General features: G+C 36.0%; 1 protein-coding gene and 1 pseudogene across 16 annotated transcripts in view; one reads left to right on the top strand and one right to left on the bottom strand.

Moving 5' to 3' along the window:
• Positions 1-26,796, top strand: part of frmpd3 (FERM and PDZ domain containing 3) — a 195,518-nt gene that overhangs the window by 19,752 nt on the left and 148,970 nt on the right. The window lies entirely within an intron of this gene.
• On the bottom strand, positions 743-21,245 carry LOC147833877 (uncharacterized; annotated as a pseudogene).

The following is a 26,796-nucleotide window of genomic DNA, read 5'->3' on the forward strand; positions in this document are numbered from 1 at the left end:
ATTGCACTTGCAGTACTGCGCTCCGTCGCCGATTTTGATCCCGCCCTAAAAATCATTTTAAACCCGGAAGCTGAAATTAGCTGACAAAAGCTCAAAATTATCCAGTTTTCCCCACAATTAAAGCTGATAGGTGCTAACATTGTCTTAACTGATACTCAACACACACAAATCTGTTAATATTAAAAAAAGTTTTCCAGTGTGTCCTGAACCTTTAAAGTAATTACGTAGTGTAATTATAGCTCTTTTGGATCAAATTATTGGGCTAGGCAAATGGATCTCATGGAATTGATCTAACAAAAAGATTGTGATCGTTGCTTTGAGTAAAATAACTTACAATTATTTAAAACACATTAAAATATAAAGAATTTTAATGCACAACGTGGAAAACATTTAATATTCCCACATCCCACCACACTGGGAACAGAAATGTATCAGATGTAAAATAATTGGGCCAATATAAGTTAATTGCTCTTTGCAGCGCATGACCAAATAGTTGAATATATATGATCTTATTTATTAATTAGGCTATAAAAGCATATAAAAATTATATAAAACATTTATATAATTATACATTATTATATATATTTATTTAGTTATTATATTTACATATTTATTTATAGTTTACTAAAACTATAAACCATTTACCATTTACTAAAATATAAATAGACATAGGCCTACACATTTAATTTAAAATACAATAAAATACAGAAATCAAATAACTGTGTACTTTTTATGTTATGTATTAATGAATGTTGAACTCAGCATTTCCATTGATTGTGAAATTAGGCATGGAAAAAGGTATGCCTTGAGATGTTAATATTTCACTCCATGTTCTTCTGTCAGACAAGGACGAGGCCAATAAGAAAGCAATCTAGACTCACATCTGTGGCCTGTCACTGTCATGATCTGCCGACTTTCAAGTCCTGCATCAGATAGGTGACCAACAGCAGTACTTCGTAGACTGTGGTTTGTGTAAATTTTAGCAAAACCTTCCACCTGAAAAATACATTTCAAGCTTGCAATTTAGATTAGTAAACTATTATAACTGCCAAATTAATAAATCAGTTAATATGCTGGTAAAGTATCTAATAAAATGTGTTCGCTACCGCTTCACAAATGATTTTACCATATTAGACAAGATAACTGATCCCATCGGCTCCCTGGTAAATCACACATCGGTGTCCTTGAGATTATAAAGAGGAAAGCATTTCGGATGCACATAGAAAGCGCCAGCATCTACTGGACACTTGAATAGGTATTTTTCAAAGCTGCCCACTGGGTAAAATGGATCAGGGTCTCGCAAACATAAATCCACGCAAAATTTCCCTATGCGAAGCTGTGGGATCCTTGTGATTTTTTGTTTCTGGAATATACGGCAAGAGTCAGATATCCCATCCATTTCTCATCTTTTCAGAGAATGGAAGACTCTTTTGATAATTTGTGATTTCCTCTCTTCCCACGTGCAAAAACACAATTGTATTTCAAACCACACCTTTCTCACTAGACCAATGGGTGTGAAAGGGGACAGTGCTGGTGATTTTTTTTTTTTTTTATCTTCTGCAGGTCAGACTCTATTATACGCGGGTGATGGATGCTGGTGTCCAAAATTTCTTTCTGTAGCACTCTATGACTGATTTAAATACAGCATTGCTTGACTTGAATTTGTTGTCACTGATAATATTATGTTTTTTGATGTGGCAGTTAATCCCTGCTCTTAAAAATATCAGACTGGAAACACTGTATTCGTGAACGGATGTGGTCTGCACAGAGGCATAAAACTCACGCAGAGTCTCGTTAAGAAGAGAAGCAGAATAGGTCTCAAAACCAGCATTTTTTTTTCTTTTTGGCTCTGAGACAAAAGTCTGAGAAAGCTTTTACTGCCCATTTAGTTGTCTTTTTTGTGTTTGTCTCATCTTTGTACTCTTCAATCTGATTGATCTCTTTAAATGTCAAATCTTTGAAACACTTTTCTCTCTAATTTTCCTTTTTAGACTTCTCCAGATTTTCAAGTTTGTCCTGAGCCTCTTTACACTTGTCAAAATTTTCATATTGCTTATACAAGTTAAATGACATGTGAAAAACATTATCAAAAATCATTTCGATGAACATAATGTTTACTATAGGTCTACTGTCAGTGTGTGTATGTTTGTTGTTATGGTTACTCGTAGTTTTTGGGGGAAGCGCATTTATTTCAAAGTGTAATCAAAACTGACTGGAACTACCTGTGAGTTTCAACAGAAATAATGCACACCCTCCAGCCATTTAGAATCAAGAATTTCAGCAGACCATGGAATATATATATATATATATATATATATATATATATATATATATATATATATATATATATATATATATATATATATTAGTGGTGGGCCATTATCGGGGTGCTCTTATCGCGTGATAAAAAAAATATCTGCGTTAATCTTTTCTCAAAGTTGGGTTGGGAGCTGGGTCTATTCTATGCAAGCTATGATGACTTTCACCTTGATATTTTATCGTGGATGTATATCTGACCGGTGAAACTTCTGACAAAAAAGTGCCCTTCTGAATCAAAAGAAGAATTATGGACTGGTGAGAAAGTTGTGGAATTTAATAACGCATGGCAAATGAGAAGAAAAAAAACTTCCGCAGTTCGCGATGTGTGTGTGTGTGCGTGTTTGTGTGTGTGCGGTCCTTTTCTGGCAGTCGCATGTGTGGGTCTTGATGGGATATATGGCGAAAAGTACTACATGGCATTTTTTACTGATCGCGGTGTTTACTTCAATAATGCCACTAATATATGCATACTCCACATGTTTTGATTCCATTTCTGCTCAGTTCAATTATGACTTAAGTTGGATTAGGGTAATCAACATTCGCTGTTTCGAGCTTACATAGGCCTACAGTTCAAAATTCATGTTTAACTGAATAAACAGTTCATTAACACAAGTGCATCTTATTGAACATCATTAATTTCCATCACCAATTATCATAAAACAGTTTCTCAAGCAGTTTGTGATGCATTTTCGAAATAGGAGATGAGCCCCTGTGGTCTAATGCGCCACTTGGCTTGAGAAACCCATTTTTAAAGACTTATTAAGACTATTCCGAATGCCTTCGGCAGAATTCAAATGAGCCATTTTAATCTAGATAAATTCCGGGATTAATCTAGATTAAAAAATTGTATCTATGCCCACCTATATGCTTAACAAGACAACACTGACTTATCCAACACTCACAAGACAACAATCTGCATTTTTCAAAATCAGCACCCTTGTTCAGTATTTTTAACATGAAAAAACATGATCAAATAAATAATTTAGGTATTAAATAATTAAATAGATTAAACAATTTAGTTATAGTGTACTTTTAAAAAACTTGAATGGTTGAAAATTACTAGATCTGCTGTGGTTCATAAATTCCTGCTTTGATGATGTACAATAAGTTCACGTCACACTCTGTGTATGCCAATTTGTTGTGAACCAAGCTCATCAATGTTCTTATCAGTGCCCGAATTCATGCAAACAACCTACTGATTAACGACCTCTGTATCTCGAGTGCTGACCCACCTATAGTTTTTGTTGTGGTTGAACTTTACAATAACAATACATAAATAATGATGTGTTAATATGTAAACTAAACATTACTCTACTATGAATTAAGGATGTGTTAATGCCTTTATCTAACCTTAACTAGCTAACTTTAACTGTCAGCATCAATTCTGTATGAACAGTTTAAACACGGGAGTTCATGAGTAGTTAAGGATGAGTTGGTGATGATGTGCCCTTTCAAGTAAAGTCACAACATAATTTATTATACATTAACAGGTCGTGAGTTTATGTTGGTTACATTTGGCTTAAACTGAAATGTTTATTAAAACAATAATTAACAACATGTAGCCTACTAACAAGTAATTAAGGTAGTTATTATTGAATCTTGTGACTCATGTTATAGTTACAGTTAGTTCATGATTAGTGTGTTTCTTAACTCAGTATTAGCTCATATATTAATACATCATCATTCATGTACTGTTATTATAAAGTATTATCATTTTTAATGCGTGTATATATGACTGTGTTGATGTGCTTAATCTTGGCGGCAAATATATACTATGCTGCTGTGATTAATGTGGCAAACCAAGAAGTCAGACTTGCAACTGCCATTTTATACACAGACATGCTGTCTGAGAACAAAACACACTCCTGCTGCAAACGTAATATACATGTTACCCCCAAACAAGGCAGGAGAACATGAAAAGTAAACAAACCAATGTAACTTGATTCTGTGTATAAACAAAACAGTTGCACTAACAACATGCATTTAGCTACACAAGTTAACTAAAATAGACAAATTAAATAAACTTCAGCCAAAACTAACAGATCAAGCATATGTATTGCCAAGATACCATGTGCATGTTTGAAGAGGGTGAGGTATTTGTCACTTAGCAGTCTGCAACTTGAAAGCAACAAATTAGTATAAACAATGGCAGATCGCCCTTGAAATGGTTTAATGATTCAAAAGTTTAGCAGCCAAGAGTGACATTCATCCACATAAACACCTCGTTGATTAAATTTGCAAATGATGTTGCTTCTGAACAAGTCTTTTATATTTGTAACACTGCAGTTTGTTTAGAAACACAAGATGTATACATGGAGCTTAGATTGAAACATGATTTTTTGATGGTTGTTTCTTAACAAAATTAAAATGAAAATTCAAATGCTTAAAAAGATCAATTAATAAATCTCAAAACAGCTACCCAAATGATAAATTAAACCCTCAATGAGAAAACAAATGCTCAAATGTATTTGATATTTAATTTTCATGATCAACTCAGTGGTGTTAAAATGAATTTTTTCATTTCTTTGATGTGCCGCGATACAGACGAGGACAATTCGATATTGGTTCAGTAATAGATCATAACCGGTTATTACTGACGTCATTTATCTCCTATGCGCTATGTCAATGTAGAATACTATGGTAAACGATGCAAGTCCAAGTAAATAAAATGCTCCAACTACTTAAAAAACAGATAATTGCACACAATTCTCCACTTTTTTGTTTGCTGAACAGTCTTTTACTGACAATGAAGAAAGTATAACACACGAGTTGCTATTTCACTACTTGTGGATCCAGACACGCGTGTCTGTATAGTAAGTTTTCTCCACCGTGTCTATTAAGGATTACTTGTAATAACCGCGTATTATGCATATAGAGATATATCTTACTACTTTTATTGAAGGACAAAATTGTATTACAAATAATGTAGAAGTGAAAATATATTTATAGATTAATAAAAAAATTCCTGTGTTGAGAACAAAAAAAATCTAAAAGTAGATGGAAAGCACTGTCAATGCACAGTGATGCACCAAGATATCGAATTGAACGAATCGATGGCAAGATAATCGTAACTGAACCGAACCGTGAGACCAGTGTAGGTTCACAGCCAGGGGCAGACTGGCCATCTGGCAAATGCCAGAAGGGCCGGACCATTTTTTAAATGTGGGCCGGTCACCTATTTTATTTATTTATTTTTTCATATGTATTGTTTTTTAAATGTAGGCAACTTTTATCTTGTGTGAGATGTGAATATCAGGATGATGATGGTGATAAAAGTAAGGATAATAGTAATTGTTAAGCATTGGCCCAATTGGCTAGATGGGCCGACCCAACCTGAGGCTCCTCAGATGTAATCAAAATCTGGCAAGAATGTCAAACAAACAGTAAGTGCAAAAAAAAAGGGAAAGGCAGTCAAGCCAGACATTGCCAAATACATAAAATTTACTGAACTAGTCTCGAAAGGGGTCAGTGTGATGGCGCAGTAGGTAGTGCTGTCGCCTCAGAGCAAGAAAGTCGCTGGTTTGAGCCTCATCTGGGTCAGTTGGTGTTTCTGTGTGGAGTTTGCATGTTCGCGTGGATTTCCTTCTGGTTTCCTTCACAAGTCCAAACACAGGCTATAGGTGAATTGGGTAGGCCAATTGTGAATTGGGTAACCCAATATAATGGGTTGCAGCTTTGAGGGCATCCGCTGTGTAAAACATATGCTGAATAAGTTGCTGATTCCCAGATTAATAAAGGGACTAAACCGAAAAGAAAATGAATGACATGATTGCATATATAAATGGGTTGCTTTTGTTCCAGTCACATACATTAAATGTTTAAATATCTCTAAAATAAGGTACTGCTAATATAATTTTACCATCTGTACACCAATATAAGTAGTGAATGTGCGTGTCCTTGGGTGGGGCTGTGTCGGTGTGGTAATGTGGGCAGGTGTGGGTACTGTGCCAGGGCTGATTTTTAGTCCCAGTCAACCCCTGTTCACAGCCCTAGTATTAAGCAAAAACAACTAAATGATAAATCAAATGTTTTTAAAATAAAATAACCATTTGTTTAAAATCCCATGAGAATCAGACATTCAATGAGTGTATTGAATACATGCTTAATACCCTGCTTTCAGGCAGTAGCTTTTCTTTATATAAAAGTCAGCTGCTAAATGAGATAGTGACCTCTGTTTAACATCTTGCTGAAGAACTTTAAAGTCCTTCATATGAGAAACTAAAGCAACTAATGTAGGCTGATGTACCATTCTGAGAGCTCAAACCTTGGTTAGAACATTTTTTATTCATCAGCATCCATGAAAACAAAATCCCTCTGATATGTCTTCATAAAGTCATGATTAATTTTCACACTTCACAATTAGGTTTCATGGTTTCAGTTAGTAGGTTTTCATGGACACTAACACTTTGAGTTTAAGATGATTAAGACAATACTTTGATTAAGAGTCAAACATGTAAAGAGATTTTGGATGATCATAATCCAAATATGGTTAAAATTGTAGTAAACATAAATCAAATTAAGTCACGAGGAGTATTCCTATTTTAATTGCATTATTGCAGTACAATACAACACCTTGCGAAGCAGTGCGGCAGTAGGTAGTGCTGTCGCCTCACAGCAAGAAGGTCGCTGGTTCGAGCATCGGCTCAGTTGGCGTTTCTGTGTGGAGTTTGCATATCCTCCCTGCGTTTGCGTGAGTTTTCTCCGGGTGCTCCGGTTTCTCCCACAGTCCAAAGACATGCAGTACAGGTGAATTGGGTAGGCTAAATTGTCCGTAGTGTATGAGTGTGTGTGTGGATGTTTCCCAGAGATGGGCTGGAAGGGCATCCACTGCATAAAAACTTGCTGGATAAGTTGGCGGTTCATTCTGCTGTGGTGACACCGGATTAATAAAGGGACTAAGCCAACAAGAAAATGAATGAATGAATGACAACACCTTAATCAAACTATTAGCATCATGTATGATTTTTCACCACATATTGCAATGGGATAGTTCCTACACACATGGCTGTTTGACACTGTATTCTCTGCAACTACAGAGTCAGTCCAGGACCACAGATTATGTTTATATAGACATCAGTATTCAAATAATTTACCTTAATCTAATTAAGGTTTTTATATTAGCTGTTTTTACAATGTTCCATTTATGTTCCCGTTTTACATTTTAGAATCATAGACTGTAAAAGATATGGACATAGTATCCAGAGTGTGAGCAGAGCTACAGATGCTTGCTATCATTTTGCTTAGACTTGCTTTCCTATGGGAGAAACGCTTACTTTATTACCTGACTCGTTTGTGTTCTGACCACATGTGCTTGGTTGTACACTATATCAACAATGTGTTTAGACTTTTAAAAACACTGTTGTAATACATTGAGCCAACAAACATTGTTCCTATGACTTTTTTCTACAGGAAGAAAATGCAAATTACATCCAAGCACTTGAGACATAGTCTGTTAGTAAATGCAAGGCTATTTATGAAATCCAGGCATAACACTGTATGACAACGCTTCAGATGACTGTTCTATAGCCCACAGCTAATCAATCTGTCACATTCTGGAATGCATTACAGGTCTAAAGAAAAATATAAATGATAAAAGATTTTAAATAAAACAAATACATATTTAAATATGGTGTACACAAATATAATATCACTCACCTGGAAAATAGAGGCTACGTGAATGGTTTGTGAGCACAATTAAGAGCACAAAGCATGCCATATCATCTGATAATGGTAAGAAATAATTACAAAAGGCAACTGACTGTGTAAAGCCACATAAAACAAAACAAAAATATGATATGTATATGCTGAGTTCAGCGGCTAATCAGCCAGAATCAGCTGAGGTAAAGTGACAGCGACTAGCGAGACGTAGCTTTCACCCAAGTGGCCACAACCTTAATTATGCAGACTTCATAAAACCTAATTTAAGGGAAACGGATGAGTTACAAAAAAGATTCACCCTCCTCACAGTTGTCATGAAGGGTAAAATTAGCTAAATGACACAAAAATAGTTCTTTGTACAAGGTTGTAAACACCTTTTTATTCTGCCTTAACATTGTCCATTTTAATAGTGGGGTCAATAGAAATTTTCTCTATTTGGAGCCAGGACCAGCAGAATTTTGATGAATTGCAGTTTCAGTTACTTCCGTATTTACTTCACGAGGAAGACTGGCAGTTTGCCGCTTGATCATAATACATAGATTGATTGATGTAATTTAATCACCATGCTATCCATTGTCTCCTCCAGAGTTTCCTGTAATTCCAAGTGATTCATTAACTTTTTTTGACTTCAGCTGCAGATCATTTTCAGGTCCAACATTCAATTCATGCCCCACTAGTGTGCAGTAATGTGACTAAAATAGAAATACTCCACAAATTAATTTAATTTGTGTTTACTACTATGACTTGGGGGAGACGTGGTGGCACAGTGGGTAGCGCTGTCACCTCACATCAAGAAGGTTGCTGGTTCGAGCCTCAGCTGGGTCAGTTGGCATTTCTGTGTGGAGTTTGCATGTTCTAACCGTGTTGGCAAGGGTTTCCTCCGTGTGCTCAGCTTTCGCCCAAAAGTCTAAAGACATGCACTATAGGTGAATTGGGTAAGCTAAATTGGCCATAGTCTATGAGTGTAAATGAGAGTGTATACATGTTTCCCAGTGATAGGTTGCAGCTAGAAGGGCATCTGCTGCATAAAACATATGCTGGATAAGTTGACAGTTCATTCCGCTGTGGCAACCCCAAAATAAAAAAGGGACTAAAGCCTGGTTTATACTTCTGTGTCGAGTGATCGGTGTGACCCGCGGCGCATGCCTTGCACATTGCCGTGCATTTAAACTTATACACTGTTTTTGTGGCTCTGCAATAACACTTCCAAAACGCTAGCTCCTGTCGAGTTTCTTTGCTGGTGTTTTGTTTTTACTGAACGCTACTTTAATGTTGAAGTAGCTCAAGATCGCTCATTTTGAGGCTGGAACGGATGGATGTAAACAACTTTAACCATTAAGTAAACACAAAACAAAACTTTCTATCTGGACCTCTTTCACAGGACTCGACACTAGTTCTTTCTCTAATGGGTTCACGCGACTTTTTGTCCCACCCACACTCATCAGCACTACCAAGCCAACCAATCACAGAGCTTGTGCTATGCTTTGTTGCATTGTGTAGTTAAATTTTTTAAGAGGTTCACATTAGCGTCAGCGACGACCACGGCAAGGACTATGCGACCACGCACAGGCTGCGCCGTAGCATACGCATGTGCTTGATGCAGAAGTATAAATCAGCCTTAGGCCAAAAAGAAAATGAATGAATGACAATTATGACTTTAATCAGATTAAGATCATTAACAATCTCTGTTTACTTTATAGACTCTTAATCACAGAATTGTCTTAATTGTATTAAAATCAGAGTATTAGTATTAGTAAACGTACTGACTGTCAAGTCAATGTCTGACATCCAGTAGTGATATAATATATAAACTGTGCTTCCACTCAGAGCTACATTTATGTTCCTGTTAATTAAATATGCTGTTGCCAGAGGTCTTCTTTGAAAACCTGTTAGTAGTCAGTTCCCAACTGCAAACAAAAAGCTATTTCAACAGTCAGTGGGTTCTGAAAGTAAAATGATAAATATTCTACAAAAAGGAATAGACAAATCTATTGCAACATGCAAGATTTTTTATAATATTGTAAATGCATTTTTTATCCCAGCCATTTTCATCATTACAAAATATTATGAAATAATCTCGTAACAGTAAATATCGTGGTGGAAATGTCTGAATGTTAAACTGGTACACTAAGATGGAAATGAGATGCTTCATCGTATTGCAGACACTGCTGTAAAGTAATGGTAAAATACTGGCAGCAGAGGTGCTAGTAATGAAATGTTATTTTAAAGTTTCCCCATTAATTACATTTAACAGATTTTATTTTCTGTAAAAATATATTAACTAAAATAAATTTTAATTAAATCATTTCATTTTGTGTTTGAGTTCATGATCTCAGGGACACATCACCAACCATGCCACCCTTGGATTCACAACAACCCTGTTCATCACTTGAGTTCTTATTTCCTGTGAGCACCCTGATTACACACAGTATATAAGAGACACTCAGCCCTGCACTCACCATCTGGTCTCCCATTCACCACTTGAACCTTGCAGATCCTCTTTACTCCTTGTTGCTTCTGTTTGTGCTCTCCTCTGTTGCTTCGTTTTGTGCTTTTGTTCCTCGACTGTTCTGATTTTTATTGATTTCCGCATTCCCTGTTCATCATTCAACCAAAGACTCAATACAAAATAAGTAAATAGACTTTCAATAACACTTGCCTGCTCTGCACCCCAACGTCTTCGATAATCGATCTGGTTTTGCACGTATACCTTGTGTGTTCTTCTGTGTAGCATAATAGAAGATAGACCATAAAAATCCAACATGGACTCTCAATCACCGTCACCCCCAGATCCATTCACTGAACTCATCACCGCAGTCTAAGCATCCTTCATCTTTCCTACTGAGTGCTCCAGGGTTGCCTTTTCTCATTTTAATCCAAGGATAACCAATAGGGTACAGGTGGATCTGATTCTTTTAAACTGTTCCCTCAGGACGAAGTGTGATTTCTGGTACTTCACCATTGATGTCTTGCTGGGATGCACCTGGCACTCATATCACTCTCCTGTTTTCCTAAGAAATACATGTGACAATATTCTGGAGTGATGACTGTAAGAACAACTGTTAGCTCGGATCACCAATCTTGGTCCTCGAGGGCCAATGTCCCTGCAGAATTTAGCTCCACTGGCATCTACACATCTACTTGGAAGTATCAAGTATACCTAGTAAGATCTTGATTAGCTTCTTCAGCTGTGTTTGATTAGGGTTGGAGCTAAAATCGGCAAGACACTGGCCTTCCAGTAACAAATTTGGTGTCCCCTAGTTTAACTAATTTACTTTAGACTGTTTCAATGCCAGGCATTCCAGGATATCTTCAAGCAGGCAGCACTTAACTCCCAACTCATCAACCATGGGACTGTATTATTACTGTAATTGTTACCTGAGGCGAAACTACCTATAGGAAGACTTTACCATTTGTCCATCCACAAGGAAGTGGGGGAGTATAAGTATAAATGTTACAACAGGGATTTATCATTCCATCTTCCTCATTAGCTGCACCCAGCTTCTTCTTTGTGGGTAAGAAGGACAGAAGTCTTTAGCTCTGTCTTGATTAACAACCTTTAAACTCTTAGATTCTACAGATTCCCTATCCAAGCTGGACATGCAAAGTTCATTTATGGTTGTGTGAAAAAGAGCCCTTTTCCCATGTTTGTCACACTTTAATGTTTAAGGTCATAAAACAAATTTAAATATTAGTCAGATAACTCAAGTAAACAGATCATGCAATTTTGAAATTAAGGTTTTTATTATTAAGGAAAAACAAGGGGCCATCCTTAGCAACAATTGCAATCAAGCATTTTCGATCATTTCAATGGGATTCAGGTCAGGACTTTGACATTTCTGTTTGGAGTTTGCATGTTCGCCCCGTGTTGGCGGGTGCTCCGGTTTCCCCCATAAATCCAAATACATAAGCTTTAGGTGAATTGGGTAGTTAAATTGCTTGTGGTGTATGAGAGTGAATGGGTGTTTCCCAATGATGAGTTGTGGCAATCCCTGATTAATAAAGGGACTAAGGTGAAAATAAAATGAATAAAAAAGGAGAAACACAAATTAGAACTGACTCTAGTTACAGTTTTATGATGAAATCAACTGAAATAAAACAAATTATTAAATCACTAAACATCTCGGCAGAATTCTCTATACACTGTTCCTCCTTTTGGTCAAAAATACCTGCCTCAACTAAACTTGCAAAATAAAACATCTAAATTTAATTTTAATCCTCAAATATATTTTGTATGAAGAAACAACCTCATCTTCATCAAACGCTGTGAATATCTGTTTTCCCTCTTCATTGTGCAGTATTTTATGCATCATGATTGATATCAGCAAACACCACTCGTAAAGTAATAAGCATAAAACTTTTTTAGTGAGACATTATACATTAAAGTAGCAGATTTGTATTGTGTGTGTGTATGTGTGTGTGTTTGGGAGGTGTATGTTTTGTGGTATAAAAATGGCTTTGTAGCTGACAGGTCTAAAATGACCCACAGGACAATTGTTGTAACCAAAATGTATAGAGCCTTCATGAAAATAGAAAATGGTTCAGGTTTTTTTTTTTTTTTTTTTTTTTTGAACGTTTGGGTCATTTCAGAAAGTCAGCAAATTTCAAGATGAAAAAAACATTTCTTTTTTTTTTCTGCTGTTAAAATGGAGCAAAGGCATTTTTGACTAGTCAAAAATTTGTAGTGTTGAAGTCACCATTGTGATGAATACTGGTCGATTTGGTTAACTGGGCCCTTATCTTTTAGCATTACTTTTTGGCTGCTTTACCAATATATATATATATATATATATATATATATATATATATATATATATATATATATATATATACACACACACACACAATATTATATACAATATTATATACAATATAATACAATTATATATACAATATTAAGTGTGCAATATTAAGTATATATATTAGGAGTGTAATGGTTCACAAAAATCACGGATCGGATCAATACGACACAGTGGTGTCACGGTTCGGTATGTTTTCGATACAGCAAAAAAATAAAAAAGCCAAAAGATTTCTCTGATTTTTTTTTTAATGTATTAAAACTAACATCATAAAAGTATGAACTTTTTTTTTTTTTTTTGACTTTTAACAGTAATAGAGCTATACTTTTGGAGTTTCTGCTCAGCAGCAAATAAAGCAAATCCTTCTTTATACTCAAAACCAAAAAGTTTCCTATAAAAAATAAATGTAATATTGTAGTAGTTAAACAAATAAAAAGAAAAGATTAATTTAGTTTTTATATGGAACTCAGTTTCAATCAATTTTTAAGTCATTTTTTTTATTTTCAGAAGGATGAGTGTCCACCTTTTCTACAGACAGCACAGATCTGCTCGATTTGACTGTCACCTGCCATTTTAGTGGATCTGAAAGCAGAAATTATCTGATTGAAATGGGCTTATGAAGGAATAATGTAACAGGGCTCAATTGCATTTAACATTTTCTTAAAACCCGAAAAAAAAAAATTAAGGTCTAACAGGGCTCGAAATGAACCTTTTTTCTTGGTAGCACCGGTGCTCCTAACTTCAAAAATTTAGGCGCACCAGACAAAATTTAGTTCACCCACCAAAAATGATGAGCACTGTTACTACACGTTTTATATTAACATATTCTATTATATATTAACACTCTAATCACAACTAACAAATAAACAAAACTCTGCATGCACTCACCGGCCTTGCACGCATTGCTTGACGAGAATGAGATTAACTAAATTAACAATAATCACTGTGCTGTTCTCACGTGTGGTGTCTGATGTTGCACAGATGATATTATAACATATTTGCCTTCTAATTTTAGTAGCAATAATGGTCTTTTCATGAGCTGCAATATTAGTTTCATCTCGGTGAATGCATGCTCTTTAGCGATGGTGAACGCGGTATCAGTTGCAGGACTGACAGCATCGTGATGATTAAATGAAGGATTAAATAAGGTTAGAAAAGCTTGTGCCTAAAATGTGTAGATTCAAGGGCAAACACTGTTACCTGAAAACTCAGTTCCACCCGGTTTATGGTTAATGCTTTAGTCATAGCGGACCTTGAAAACACTGGAAGTCTTTTATCCACTCTTCAAAAAGTGTAAATGCTGGATTGACATTCAGCACATGATCACTAATCAGATGTGTCATTAGTTGTAATTCTAGCTGGTTTCTAAAACTAAATCTGTCAGTGTTGTTTTCATTTTCTCGGATCCAATCCAGACCTTTACATTTTCCCGGCTGTGGCACCCTGTTATCTGAACTGAGTGATTGACAGCTGACATTAACCAATCCATTTGCGTTCTGTTCAAGGGCAGTGGGCCAATAAGAAGAGCTTGAAGGCGGGGCCTTTTATCTTCTTAGATATTAGTATTAATCGTTCAGTTTATATATATATATATATATATATATATATATATATATATATATATATATATATATATATATATATATATATATATATATAAAAAAAAACATTCATAAGTAGTAATTTAATAGTAATACACTTAAAAACTTTGTTTAATATGAGTTGTATACTAGTATTAAACTGTATTAAATAGACAGGCATAGCCATTTGAGTTCTGAGTAAGCCAAATAGGCTCAACCCACCTGTTTACTGTAGTAAAAACCACTTTCTTTATTTAAGTACATTTTTTCCATGAATTAAATAAATAAGCTGCCACTTTTCTAATTAAATGGCATACACACACACACACACACATATATATATATATATATATATATATATATATATATATATATATATATATATATATATATATATATATATATATATATATATTTTTTTTTTTTAACTTATTAACTAATTAACACATTTCATCCATGTCAGTGACTACAGCCCTCCTAAAATAAGCCTAGCAACACCCATGCTTAGAGTACAGGTTACCTCCCTTTTAGAAATAGGCTTGATTTACCCTGAATCCCAGGTTTAACATATCTCCCTTTTTTGAAACAAAAAAACCCAGGGTTTCCCTCATTTGTTCACTCAACCTGCTTTCAGAAATGGGCCCAAATGAGACTTAGTCCTGACATAGTCCAAAGAGGTTTGAGTTAATGTTGAGTCAAGAGAAAAAACTTCTTTCTTCTTCAAGGCCAAGTAATTTACTATTGATAATAATAGTAAAAATAAAAAAAACATGTGCAGAATAAAAACCTTGTAGAACCAAGTTAGACCATTATGTTTTATCATTTGTGTATAGTAACTTTACATAAGCTGAAGTGCAACTATATATATATATATGTATATATATATATATATATATATATATATATATATATATATATATATATATATATATATATAGTTTATTAAGTCTCCTTTATTAAAGTGTAACCATAACATACTAGCAACATATTTCTCCAAAAATGAATGTTCCCAAGATGTTACTTATTCTACAAATGTCATAGCGCAAAGTAAACTAAGGTATTAAAAGATCATTTTCAACAGACCTTTCAAGCAAGGTTATGTTTTGATGAGAAAGTGATTACATTTTACATTTCATGAACTACATCTTTTATAAAAAAGTATAATTATTAAATCCTGTATAAGTATTGCTAATTCTTAGTTCATGTTAGAATTCATAAGAGATTATATACTATGATTCTAGGCTTGCACAGTGGGGCCTCATAAGAAGTCCTCCAACACTAAAAAACCTCAAATGATGCTGAAGATGCATGGTCAGACAGCACTTTGACTAAGGGTGCTTACTCAAATGTGAACATTTGTCCTTAAGAAGGGGGTCCTCTCTATCGGAGAGCTTTGGATGTCTTCAAAGTATTTAATTATTGGACTGGCAGTGCTTGCCTCAGTGGGAGTGCTGTTTCTTTTTATGAGCTTTATACTTTGCCAGAAGTCAGTGTTATGCTGTGAATTTTTTTACATCTGCCTTTTCTGTCTAAGCTATATTCCGTACTGTATATTGTCTAGAGAAAAACATGCCTTCTTAAATAACTTTAAATTATGATGTAGTGTGAAAACAAGTCCTAGTGTAAGTACTAAAATTGTAGCATTTAAAGTCGCTGTAGTCCTTCAAAACTCTTACTCTTTTTTTACGTTTGCTTTTAATAAGTTTCATTCTTGTATTGGTTTTTTTAGATTTTCAGACATGACAACTTTTTCATGATTAATTATGCATATTTTAATCAGTTAACTTTAATAACTTGGTATAACAGAATTAGGTTTACAATTTAATCTAGTTTATCCATCAGTTTATCAGTTTATCAATCTAGTTTATAACATTCTCAGAGTCTTATTTTTAGTGGGCTGTAAAAAATAACAGTTTTTTCAGAATTATTAAAATCAGAATTATTAAGAAATTATCTTCACAGACTCATTATATGTGTATTATGTGCACAAAAGTTTTATTAAAAAGTAAAAAAAAGGGATTAATGAAGCAAAGAATGAATGAATTAGTAAGTTTAACTATCTGAAAAAATCATCACATTATTTACAAGGGGCCTGTAAACTTAATCTAAACCTCTGTTTGGTCAAATGTTTGATACTTGCATTATTGTCTCAGCCTGTTCAATGCAGTCTCAGATAGTCTCATGAAAGTCTTGATGGTTCATCAGGTGGTGCTGAAGTTCTTATTGGTAAGGTGAAGAATGGCTTTGGCAATGGTATTTTTTTAGATGGAAAAAAGGTGAGGCCCAGTATTTTTCTACCTGTCCTCCAAGTCTCTACTCTCATCTCATTTTCGAAATGTAGTAGAATCCTTTAACTTTGTCAGAGACAACACCTACGACATATAGTTCTGGCCAATGATATACTGTATCACGTCTGAGCAGGAAAGACTTCTTTTATTGTCTCCTGGTACATTTGCATAGTCAAAAAAGATTTAATCTCTGATGACCATACCAGCATTGTTATGCAATCTAAACATCGGCAATATACACCGTATACACAGGATCCATAACCTGAAGGTATGAAGGAATTGTTGAAAAATGCAAGCATTAAGTATAAAATACCAAGGGTAATGTACAAACACAATAGTAACACACATACTGTTCTGGAAAGGGGCTGGCTAATTTATAAACACATCTGTTTGTGAACAAATAGGGAATATACAGTCTATAGGAAGCTTGTCTCTTTGTGTTTCTGTGCTAGTTTCGAGGCCAACTTACATTTTCTAGGGTCATATATCTTGGTCAAGTATTGGAGGTTACACAAATAACACATTGCTTGCTTGTTTGATCGGTCTCAGACATGACACATCACATGTAAATAGTTTTATTGTCTGTGAAGCACTTCTGTTTGCTATATAAATAGTCATAACACTTTATACTAACTGCACACTATGAATCGTTTAGTCTTTTAAACACCAGCAAATAGTTAATAAATCATTTGCTAAGCATTACTTTTCTACATTTATAGACATTTTACAATTTATAAATGCAGCTACAAATATTGTAGTCTTGGCCCTCAAACACACGCACACACACACTGATTAATATTTATGACAAGCATGTATTTCTATGGAGCACAAGCCATCATGGAAAACATTTGAATTCTATGATGTGTTCTGAACATTCTAATTACACTAATGTGATTGTATGCTCAAGGGACCAGCCTAAGCTGATCACACTGGTGTGATTGTATGTGTGAAAGTCAAAAGAGACAGCTTGATTATAGAATTCCATCAACTTACAATGCATCCTGCAATGCCTTTTTTATTGCTAAAGACATGACTCAATTCAAACATGTCTCTGTAAAGTTTTAAGCTTTACCACTATGGACATTCTTTGAGAAACACACTTTATTTCCTTTATTCCCTTGGCCACTACTAGATAAAGACTGTGAGTAAATACAGCAAAAGGACAGCCATTGCCAGGAACCTAGAGGAAGGTCAGTTCGCCAACCATGTAGGTATAACTTTTTGAATGGTGTTCTGCTTTTGTATGTTACAGTAGATGTGTTCTCTGAGGCTTAAGTTCTACCTTATCATTCGCAATGTATTTTTTCAAGATTTCAACAAATGCAGCTTTAATATTTTCAGAGCTGTGACTCTCTGTGAGCATTCTGCTTTCATGTAGGAAGTTGTCAAGACTTCATTGTGTGTCATAAACAGTGCTGCTGATGCTTGCAAAGTAAGCAATGTGACCATATCTAAGCAATTAGGTATACATTTCTTATCTGTCAGGCTTGTCATAACAATATATTTGACTATGATCACAATTTCAGGAACTGTATCTGTTTGAAGGATATGTCTAATCTGGCAACTGGGCAGTATCTCTAATCAGTGGTATGTAAAAATGATTGGGCAGGCAGCAGCCACTGATGATGTCACAGACAATGGTTTGCTTAATGGCATGTCGTTTGATGAAGAAGCACTTTATACAAGAGCTTTCGATAATTCGATAATGTATAAATGATTGTGAAATCCCCCTGTTGCTGGCCTGTCCAATACCTCTGGATCATGAGGAGAAGAAATGCATTATCCTCTATTAATGCTAGAAATAAGCAAAAGAAAAACAATTTGCTTAACAGACTATTTGAACTGGGCCATTTAAGTAAATTCTATGAAGTGATGTAGCTGTGTATGACTGTGTTTTTTTAATAATTAACAAATATAATACTAACTGTTGTCAACTTGCTTCTTTATTTCACCACCCATTGCTAAATAACTGTGGAAATGTATGCAATGTAAAAAAAAAAAAAAAAAAAAAAAACTCAACTCAAATGCAAAGACTAATTCCTATGTTTGCACTGTGAGAAAAATACAGTGCAATGTACGGTGGATGTACACTTTTGTTCGAAGGTATTTCAAGAGTTTACACTTAGATACTGTTTGACAACTTGTTAGCAAGTTAGCAGGTTTGGCATGCTGTCCCGGGAGAGAACCCTGAGCTTGGAGATATTTGAGCCCAGGGCTCCCGCCACATCCATAGAGCATGTGAGGGGAGTACGAGGTCAGGTGTTTTCGAGAGCTCCCCTCAGCAAAAGAGGAAAGGAGGAAAAGGGGTGGATGGGGGTTTCTTCGGGAAAACGAAGATAAGGGAGTAGTTCTTAGCTAGGTTACTTATAGTGAGTTTGGATCAATCTGATTGGCTAGCTAATGAGTGTAGATGAGTGTAGATTGACAGTAATGACTGTCAATCATATCACGTGCTCCTATCAAAATTAGTTTGTGAAACTTCATTTCTTGGAGTACAATCCAGTATTGGCCATTTGCAACTTAAAAGGCAGATTTTTTTTTTTTTTTTTGTGATTGTTGAACAGAACATTCCTGTCATTAGCTACAGTAGCTCTTGGCTAAAATTCCCTCTCTTTGTGGTGCCTTTGCAGGTGTCTAGAGTAATTTTTCATTGTTCTACAAGATTCTGTAAAAGCTGTCACAATAGTTTCAGGTGGTGTGTTTCCACTTAAGTTCACTCAGTCAAAAAAAATAGTTTTGCTGCTTTTTCAAACTACTTATTTATAATAAGCTGAATCAACACAATTCTTGAGAATTCACAATTCTTACCCTTCACAATTTCTTTATGATCAATCAACTTAATTTTGTTAAAAAAAAAAAAAATCAAATTACCTTAATTGATTTGTGTTGAGACAACAAGAAGGGACTGTGTGGAAACAGAGCATTTTTACAATGCTGTTGACAAATTAGCTGTGGTTTTTTTAATCCTAATTGTAACATGCCATGCCAGTGCTTCCAACATTTTATGAGTGTGCCAGAATGAAATTTTAGCAATATTATACAGGTTAGAATATCAGTAATGCAGTTTATAATAATGCGTTTTGCCTGAAACTAAGCGGTATTAGTTATATGCAAGCTCTTTCAACAGCAGAATCAACTGATTGGAAGTAAAACACCCTTTAAATACAGCACTGACAAGGTAAACTAACATTACGGTTAACATACAGTACAGATAACTAGCTCATGCCTATGGTACTGATAGATTGTAAGGCTTGTTTCATATGCAGACAAGTATCTGCATCTAAAAAGCTGTGAATCAAGCTTACTTACTGTATCTAATACCTTGGCGAGTCACCCAACAACATTAGAGCCAAATACAGCAAAATCTAACAGTATCTAACATGACTTAAAACACTACAAAAAACAATAGCCATTTAAAATCAAATAATGTTAATAAAGATCAAATTTACATTAAAGTTATTTAAATAAATAAAAACTGCCATGTACAGTGACATAAGTTTCTAATAGTATCTAATATTAATATATAAATATAGTTTAGCCCAGTTAATAAAAAAAAATACAGCAGTGTTTTCTCTTAAAAACACTAACATTCAATGCAAGGTGATGTAACATACATTCACAGTACCTGACCTGGACAACCTATGCATCATTAGAAGGACTTAGAACACCGATAAGCTCACCAGCTCTGCTCCATGGGAGCTTTTTCTTAGAAATGTGTGCAAAAATAAATAAAATAATATGTTGTACAGGATAACAACACTAATAATCAGATTCAGTCATATCTCCTGATATCTCTGGTTTTAAATTAACATAAAGAAACAAATCTGCTAGTAAAAAATGAAGCCAATAAGTGCACAACTTTTATTAAATATGATATATTTCATTAAATATAAATATTTGTATGTTGTTGTAATGCGGTTTTGGGAGTTTTCATAGCAACGAAGAATATTTACATTAGAGATGTCTGGTGTATATTATTGTAATACTTGTATTATTGTATACTTGTCCTGTTTATACCTGAAAACTTAACTGCAGACCATCAGAATAAAACACTGATGTATTCTGCCTAAACCAACATGTGCAAGCAACATGCTGAAGGGGGCAGCAGAGAGAGAAAAAATAAATAAATCACCCTCACCCTGAACATCACCTCACTAAAAGGCTTTTCACAGATTTACTGCCGTATTCAACATTTATATCCAAAGAGCCAGTTAAGTAAAAAACAACCAGATTAGATGTGACATGGTCTGAATGGCAGGCTGAGGATGTGTTACTATGGGAGAAATATGTCATATTCAGCATGATCTGGTTTTCATGTGATTATGTAATGGCTCATGCAGAGAAAAGCCTCTGTGTCCAGATCTGCAACTAGATCATAAATTAGCAAACTGCTCTGTTTGCATGTGGTGGTGAGAAAGATGACTTTAAAATCCATCTGCTTACTCATCAACAGATACCATGATCCACGTGCCATCTCTGGGATCATGGCCTTTCCCTGTCTAAAAAAAGGGAGAGAGAAAAAACTGAAAGAGCAAGTAAATTAATATTGCACTGTGCAAGCTAGATATGATTTTGCACCCCTTCAAGTTGTACCCCCTCATATTGAACTAGTATTATACTATTTTGTCGTTAATGTGATTTTTAATGTGCCCATATTTGCTTTTTCTTATCAGAGCTATTCAATCTCAAATATATAATGGCAGACACCCATGCAAAACTGCAGCATTTTAGAAAGAAATTGATTTCAGATTTCAATGCGCGAAGATGTGTAAAAATACCCACAAGAGCCATAATGCTGATTAGACAGTTAATTAACACTGCATGAACCCTTTTCAATCAGTCAGTCTCTGCTTGAGACATTTGTGAATCATCACTGATTCAGTGCCATCCATTTTTCAAATGTAAATTTGTTCCAGTTACACTTAATGTTGATACATATTTTAGGTTAAGGAAATAAAAATGCGAGTGCTATCCAGAAATGACAAATAAAACAAATAGTTTGTTTATTATTTATTTTCCATTTATGTCACAAAATGTTGTGTAGTGATCCAGTTTGGACAACGAACAATGAATAGAGAATCCCTAGGAGAATAACAATGGGAAAATATACATTTTCATACATACACACACGTTTTGTGACACAGTGACACAGTGCTCAGGTAGTTAGCATGGTTGCCTTAAAGCAAGAAGTTTGCTGGTTTGAGTCCTGGCCAGATCTGAATACCTGTCTGTGTGGAATTAACATGTTCTCCCTGTATCTGCATGGGTTTCCACTGATTTGCTTCCCAGTACAAAGAGAGTCATTGAGTAAACTAAATAGGCTGCAATATGTGAATGAGAGAATGATTGTTTTTTTTCCAGCTCTGAGGGTATTACAGGTCATCCACTGTGTAAAACATTCTTTCTTTTATTTTATTTTCAGCTTAGTCCTTTTATTAATAAGGGGTCACCACAGCGGAATGAACCGCCAACTTATATAGCATATGTTTTACGCAGTTGATGCCCTTCCATCTCCAATCTAACACTGGAAAACCCATATACACTCCACACACATACACTTAGTCTACCTAATTCACCTGTACCACATGTCTTTGGACTTGTGGGGGAAACCAGAGCACCCGGAGGAAACCCACGCCAACATGGGTAGAACATGCAAACTCCACACAGATATACCGACTGACCCAGTCAGTCTTGAACCAGCTTCCTTCTGGTTGTGAGGCGATCATTCTACCCACTGCACCATCGTGATACGTGTGTAAAAAATATGCCAGAGTATTTGGCAATTCAATCTGTTGTGGTGAGGACACCTTTTTGCATTTTAGATTTCAGCCTTATGCTACATAGCATTAAATTATTTCTCAATTATTTCTAAATTATGAAACCACATTCTTCTCATCTTTTTTCCTGTTTTTGGATTATGATTTAATCAACTGCTGTGCATGTAAAAAGACAGCGCTTTTTTTTTTATATAGCGCTTTTTACAATCTAGATTGTGTCAAAGCAGCTTAACATAGTTCTAGTAAAAACCAGATTTCAGAGTTGAAGTTCAGATTAAATCAATCCAGTGTATTTTAAATTTCACTGCTGAAGTTCAAACACTTAAGAGCAACTCCACCGAAGCGTAGCTACACAAGTCCCAATCCGAGCAAGCCGGTGGCGAGGAAAAAAACTTCAACAATTGACAAAGTGAAGGGGAAAAAAAACCTTGAGAGAAACCAGGCTCTGTTGGGCATGACCATTATTCTCCTGGCCAAATCTCCTGTGTAGAGCTGCAACCTAGGTGCTACAGGCTTTAGAAGCTGGATGTCAATTATGGAGAAGCTGCAGGTGTGAGTAGAGCTGGCCCGCAGGATCAATGCGGGGACTGGTTTGTATCGTGGTCTTTCAGCAATCAGTCTCATGCACTCCATTCCTCCATGACCACCACAGCATCAGCTCGGTATACAACCTGATCCTGGATTATAGATACCTTGGGATCATCTTTTCACAGGTCTTGGATCGCATCAATGGCACTGCATAGTCTTTAGGGGCCTCAGGATGAGTATCCCCAGATGAAAATAGAGAATCAAGAAAATAAATAACGTAGCTGCTATTTATAGTGTATTTAAACAAGATGCAAAAATGGAGTGTTATTAATGAAAATAGCAATTATATAAACAAACACAGAAACAAAAACGTAAAGCATATGAGAGTTTATAACACAATGTCTGGTGCATTAAGTCAGGAGGAGTGTGTCCTACAGGTGGTTGTCAAGCCAGCTCATCTGCGTGGAGCATACTCATGCATCATACTGTTATGTGATGCATTGAGTGTATGCTTTACTAAAAACATAGGTCTTTAATTTAGTTTTGAACTGAGAGAGTGTGTCTGAGCCTCTGATGTTACCAGGAAGGCTTTTCCAGAGTTTTGGAGCCATACATGCGAAGGCCCGACCTCCTTTACTCAACTTTGCTTTTCAAGGTACTACCAGAAGCCCTGAGTTTGAGATCTTAAAGAGCAGGTTGGATTGTAGTGATACAGAAGGTTGGTTAGATAAACATGGGCTAGATTTTTTTAAAGCTTTATAGGTAAGAAGCAATATTTTATAATCAATAAGGAAACTTAACAGGCAGCCAGTGTAAGAAGGATAAAATTGGGGTGATAGGATCATATTTTCTAAGAACTCTGGCAGCTGCATTTCGTACTAGCTGAAGTTTGTTAATAGAGGATGCTGGGCAACCAGCAAACAGAGCATTACAGTAATCCAGTCTAGAAGTCATAAAAGCATGAACTAGCTTTTCTGCATCTGAGATGGATAGTATACTTCGTAACTTAGCAATATTTCTCAGATGAAAGTAGGTGGTTTTTGTGATATTGGACAATGTCAATGTCTAATATAACACCCAGATCTTTCACAGTAGAGATAATGCTAACTTTGTCTCCCTCTAATTGCAGGTAGAGTTGTGAGATCTGCTGTGTACAGGATTTAGGCCTAATAAGTAATGCTTCTGTTTTGTCAGAATTTAAGTGAAACTGAGGAGATTCTTAAACAATTTCTTCCAACATATAATATTATCCCTAGTCAGGGTCAACAGCACTTTACTTCCAATATAAACAGTGTTGGTGAACAACTGCTTCCCTTTCCTGAGGTGCCGGATGGTTTGCCAGAATATCTTGAAGGAAAACTTGTAGCCATTTACCATAGTCTACCAAAACTCCTCTCAGGGCTGAAGCTTTGCTTCTGCCTGTATCCATCAACAACCATCTGAGTTTCACAAGCTAACCAGCGTTAATAGGGTTCCTTTTTCATCTTAAAAGTATTCCTTAGTTCTGGTGTTCACCACCAGGTTTATGGGCTGATGTTGTGTCAGGCACCAAAGGCCATACAAATCCAAAAAACAAAGCACCACTTCGATCAGGGAAAATGTTAGAGCCTATCATGACTCTTCAGGTTACACTGCCATTGCCCATGGTGTCTCCTAGTGATAGGAACTCAAGTTGAAGTACCTTTCATCACCCTTTCAAAAGACTACCAGTAGGCCAGAAGACCTGCAACACATGGCTGTAAGCAAACCCACACCAGCCCACAACATCCCTTTCATACATTCCAGAGTAGAAGAGAGAGTCCAGCCCATGTTGAGATGTTAGATTCCAAAGTCCAGACTAGGCTTGGAGGTCAGCTTATCTATCTAATTTTCCCACTCGACCACAAGCGCAAGCTTCTTCCTCTGCCATGAGGTGAAATTCTATATCCCTATAGCCAGTCATGTGCATAGATTGGGTTGCCAGCTCCTTGTGCTGTCGGTGGGTCCTCTGGAGGATGTCCCAATACTGCTCCTTTGGAATATGCTAAGTCACGTCCCATGGGGAAAGACCCAGCCACCAGAAGACACTGTACTAAGTATAGAAACTTTTGCCAGACAAATTTTTGGACATGAAAATGTGATGCAAAGCACCTGCATGAACTGCCTTTTTTATATAAAAGAAATAAAATATAGCTATATATTTTCATATATTTATCTTTGTGACAAAAGCATCAGCTGTCAAGGTGACAAAGGGAAAATCTTGCAAGAACATGCTTGGGTACAGACCAAAATTAGTGGGGCAAAAACTGAAGACGAAAAAAGGCAATTATCGCAAATACCAAACAATAGATGGGTAATTATGTGACAAAGTATAAACTAACCTAATATTATGTAGCCACTCTACATAGACATCTGTGCACCTGGAAATGTTTATCAGTACAGGAGATTTTTTTGTGGTATCAAGGTTGGCTTGGAGTAAAATGTGAGTCCAATCTCATTTTCATCCTTTTTCAAATAGTTTAAGGGAGCAGTGATGTCAGCAAAATTTAGAATGAACTTATGAGACCAACCAGCCAGTCTCATGAAGGATTGCGGCTTTAACATATTTAGGTGTGTAGCAGATGTTTTGCATTAAGCCTTGGTGTACGCCCATTACTAACTGCGGGTTGTTAAGAGGTGTATAAAAGCCTGGCGGAGAATAGTGGAAGTTCCGTCATCGTCCAGCTGACTCCCTGTGGTGGGTGTGTCACTGCCATGCGTTTGGCTGGTGTCTGTTCGGTTGCTGTTGCACCATAAAGTGGCTACTGTGGGGCGTTGTGAGCTTTGAGAAGTCGCGTTTCCTAGAGCTGAACTCTCCCTCGTGATTCTGTTGACACTTATGCGCGTTCCCGTGACTGCTGTCTTCCCAATCGTTAGTTATTAGTACGGACGCCTGGCTTTGCCGGAGGGATGACTGGCATCTCGTGTAGCGATTGCACTGTGGATTGAGCGTCTTCACCTGCCCTTGACACCTGCTGGATGCTGCTGTTTTGTTTCTGTTAATTCAGTTTTGATTCTGTTTTGTTTCTGTTAATTTAGTTTTGATTCTGTTTTGCTTTTTGTTTTGTCGTTTATTTATTTTCGGTGCTTTTGTACCAGTGTTTTTTTGTTGTTTTGCATATGTTTTGATGTTTTTTTTTTTTTTCTACATTTACAAAAATGGGAACACCTAAAACAAGTGTTGTCTAACTGACTGCTTGGCTTTGCTTCTATACTTGCATTCTGGTGCGTTGTCCTGTTCCAATATTGTGACCTTGTGCTCTAACTTTTACTACATACTATTTGGGATTCTTTTTAGCGGGGGCCTGTCACCTCCGTGCCCCTGGGCGGCTGGTAGCTGCTCAAGTAGTCTGTTTTGATACCCCTGTGAGCCCATTTAATATTGTGTTTTCTTAAATGTTTTATTTCCTTCCTAATTGTGGTTTTCTTCTCACCCTAGGAGCTGGGGGTGTCTAGTGTGGGCAGTCGGGCTGCTGTGTGGCGTGGCTCTTTTTCGATGAATTAGTCTTTTGCTCACTTGTGTGCATTGAAGTTCACTGTGTGGTGTTTTTGGGAATCTAAGAGTGTGCACGTGTGAATTTGTGGGTCATTCTCGGGCCCAGTGCCTAGCCTGCTTGACTTTAGTAAGCCCCAGCTCCTGCGGTTGGATGAGGATTTGTTTTTTTGTATTTTGTAACCGCCTTTTAGTGCCTTTTTAAAGCACATGTGCCTGTCATTTTAATATTTGTAGTCCAATGAGAAGTGCATTGTAATAAAAGGAACTCTATTTTTCTACATCCACGTCTCATTCCCTTATTGTCAGAGATACGAACCTGTGTTTTGTGTCCCA

The sequence above is a fragment of the Danio rerio genome, chromosome 14, assembly GCF_052040795.2.
Source record: "Danio rerio strain M-AB ecotype USA chromosome 14, GRCz13ab, whole genome shotgun sequence".
In the NCBI taxonomy this organism is placed as follows: domain Eukaryota; kingdom Metazoa; phylum Chordata; class Actinopteri; order Cypriniformes; family Danionidae; genus Danio; species Danio rerio.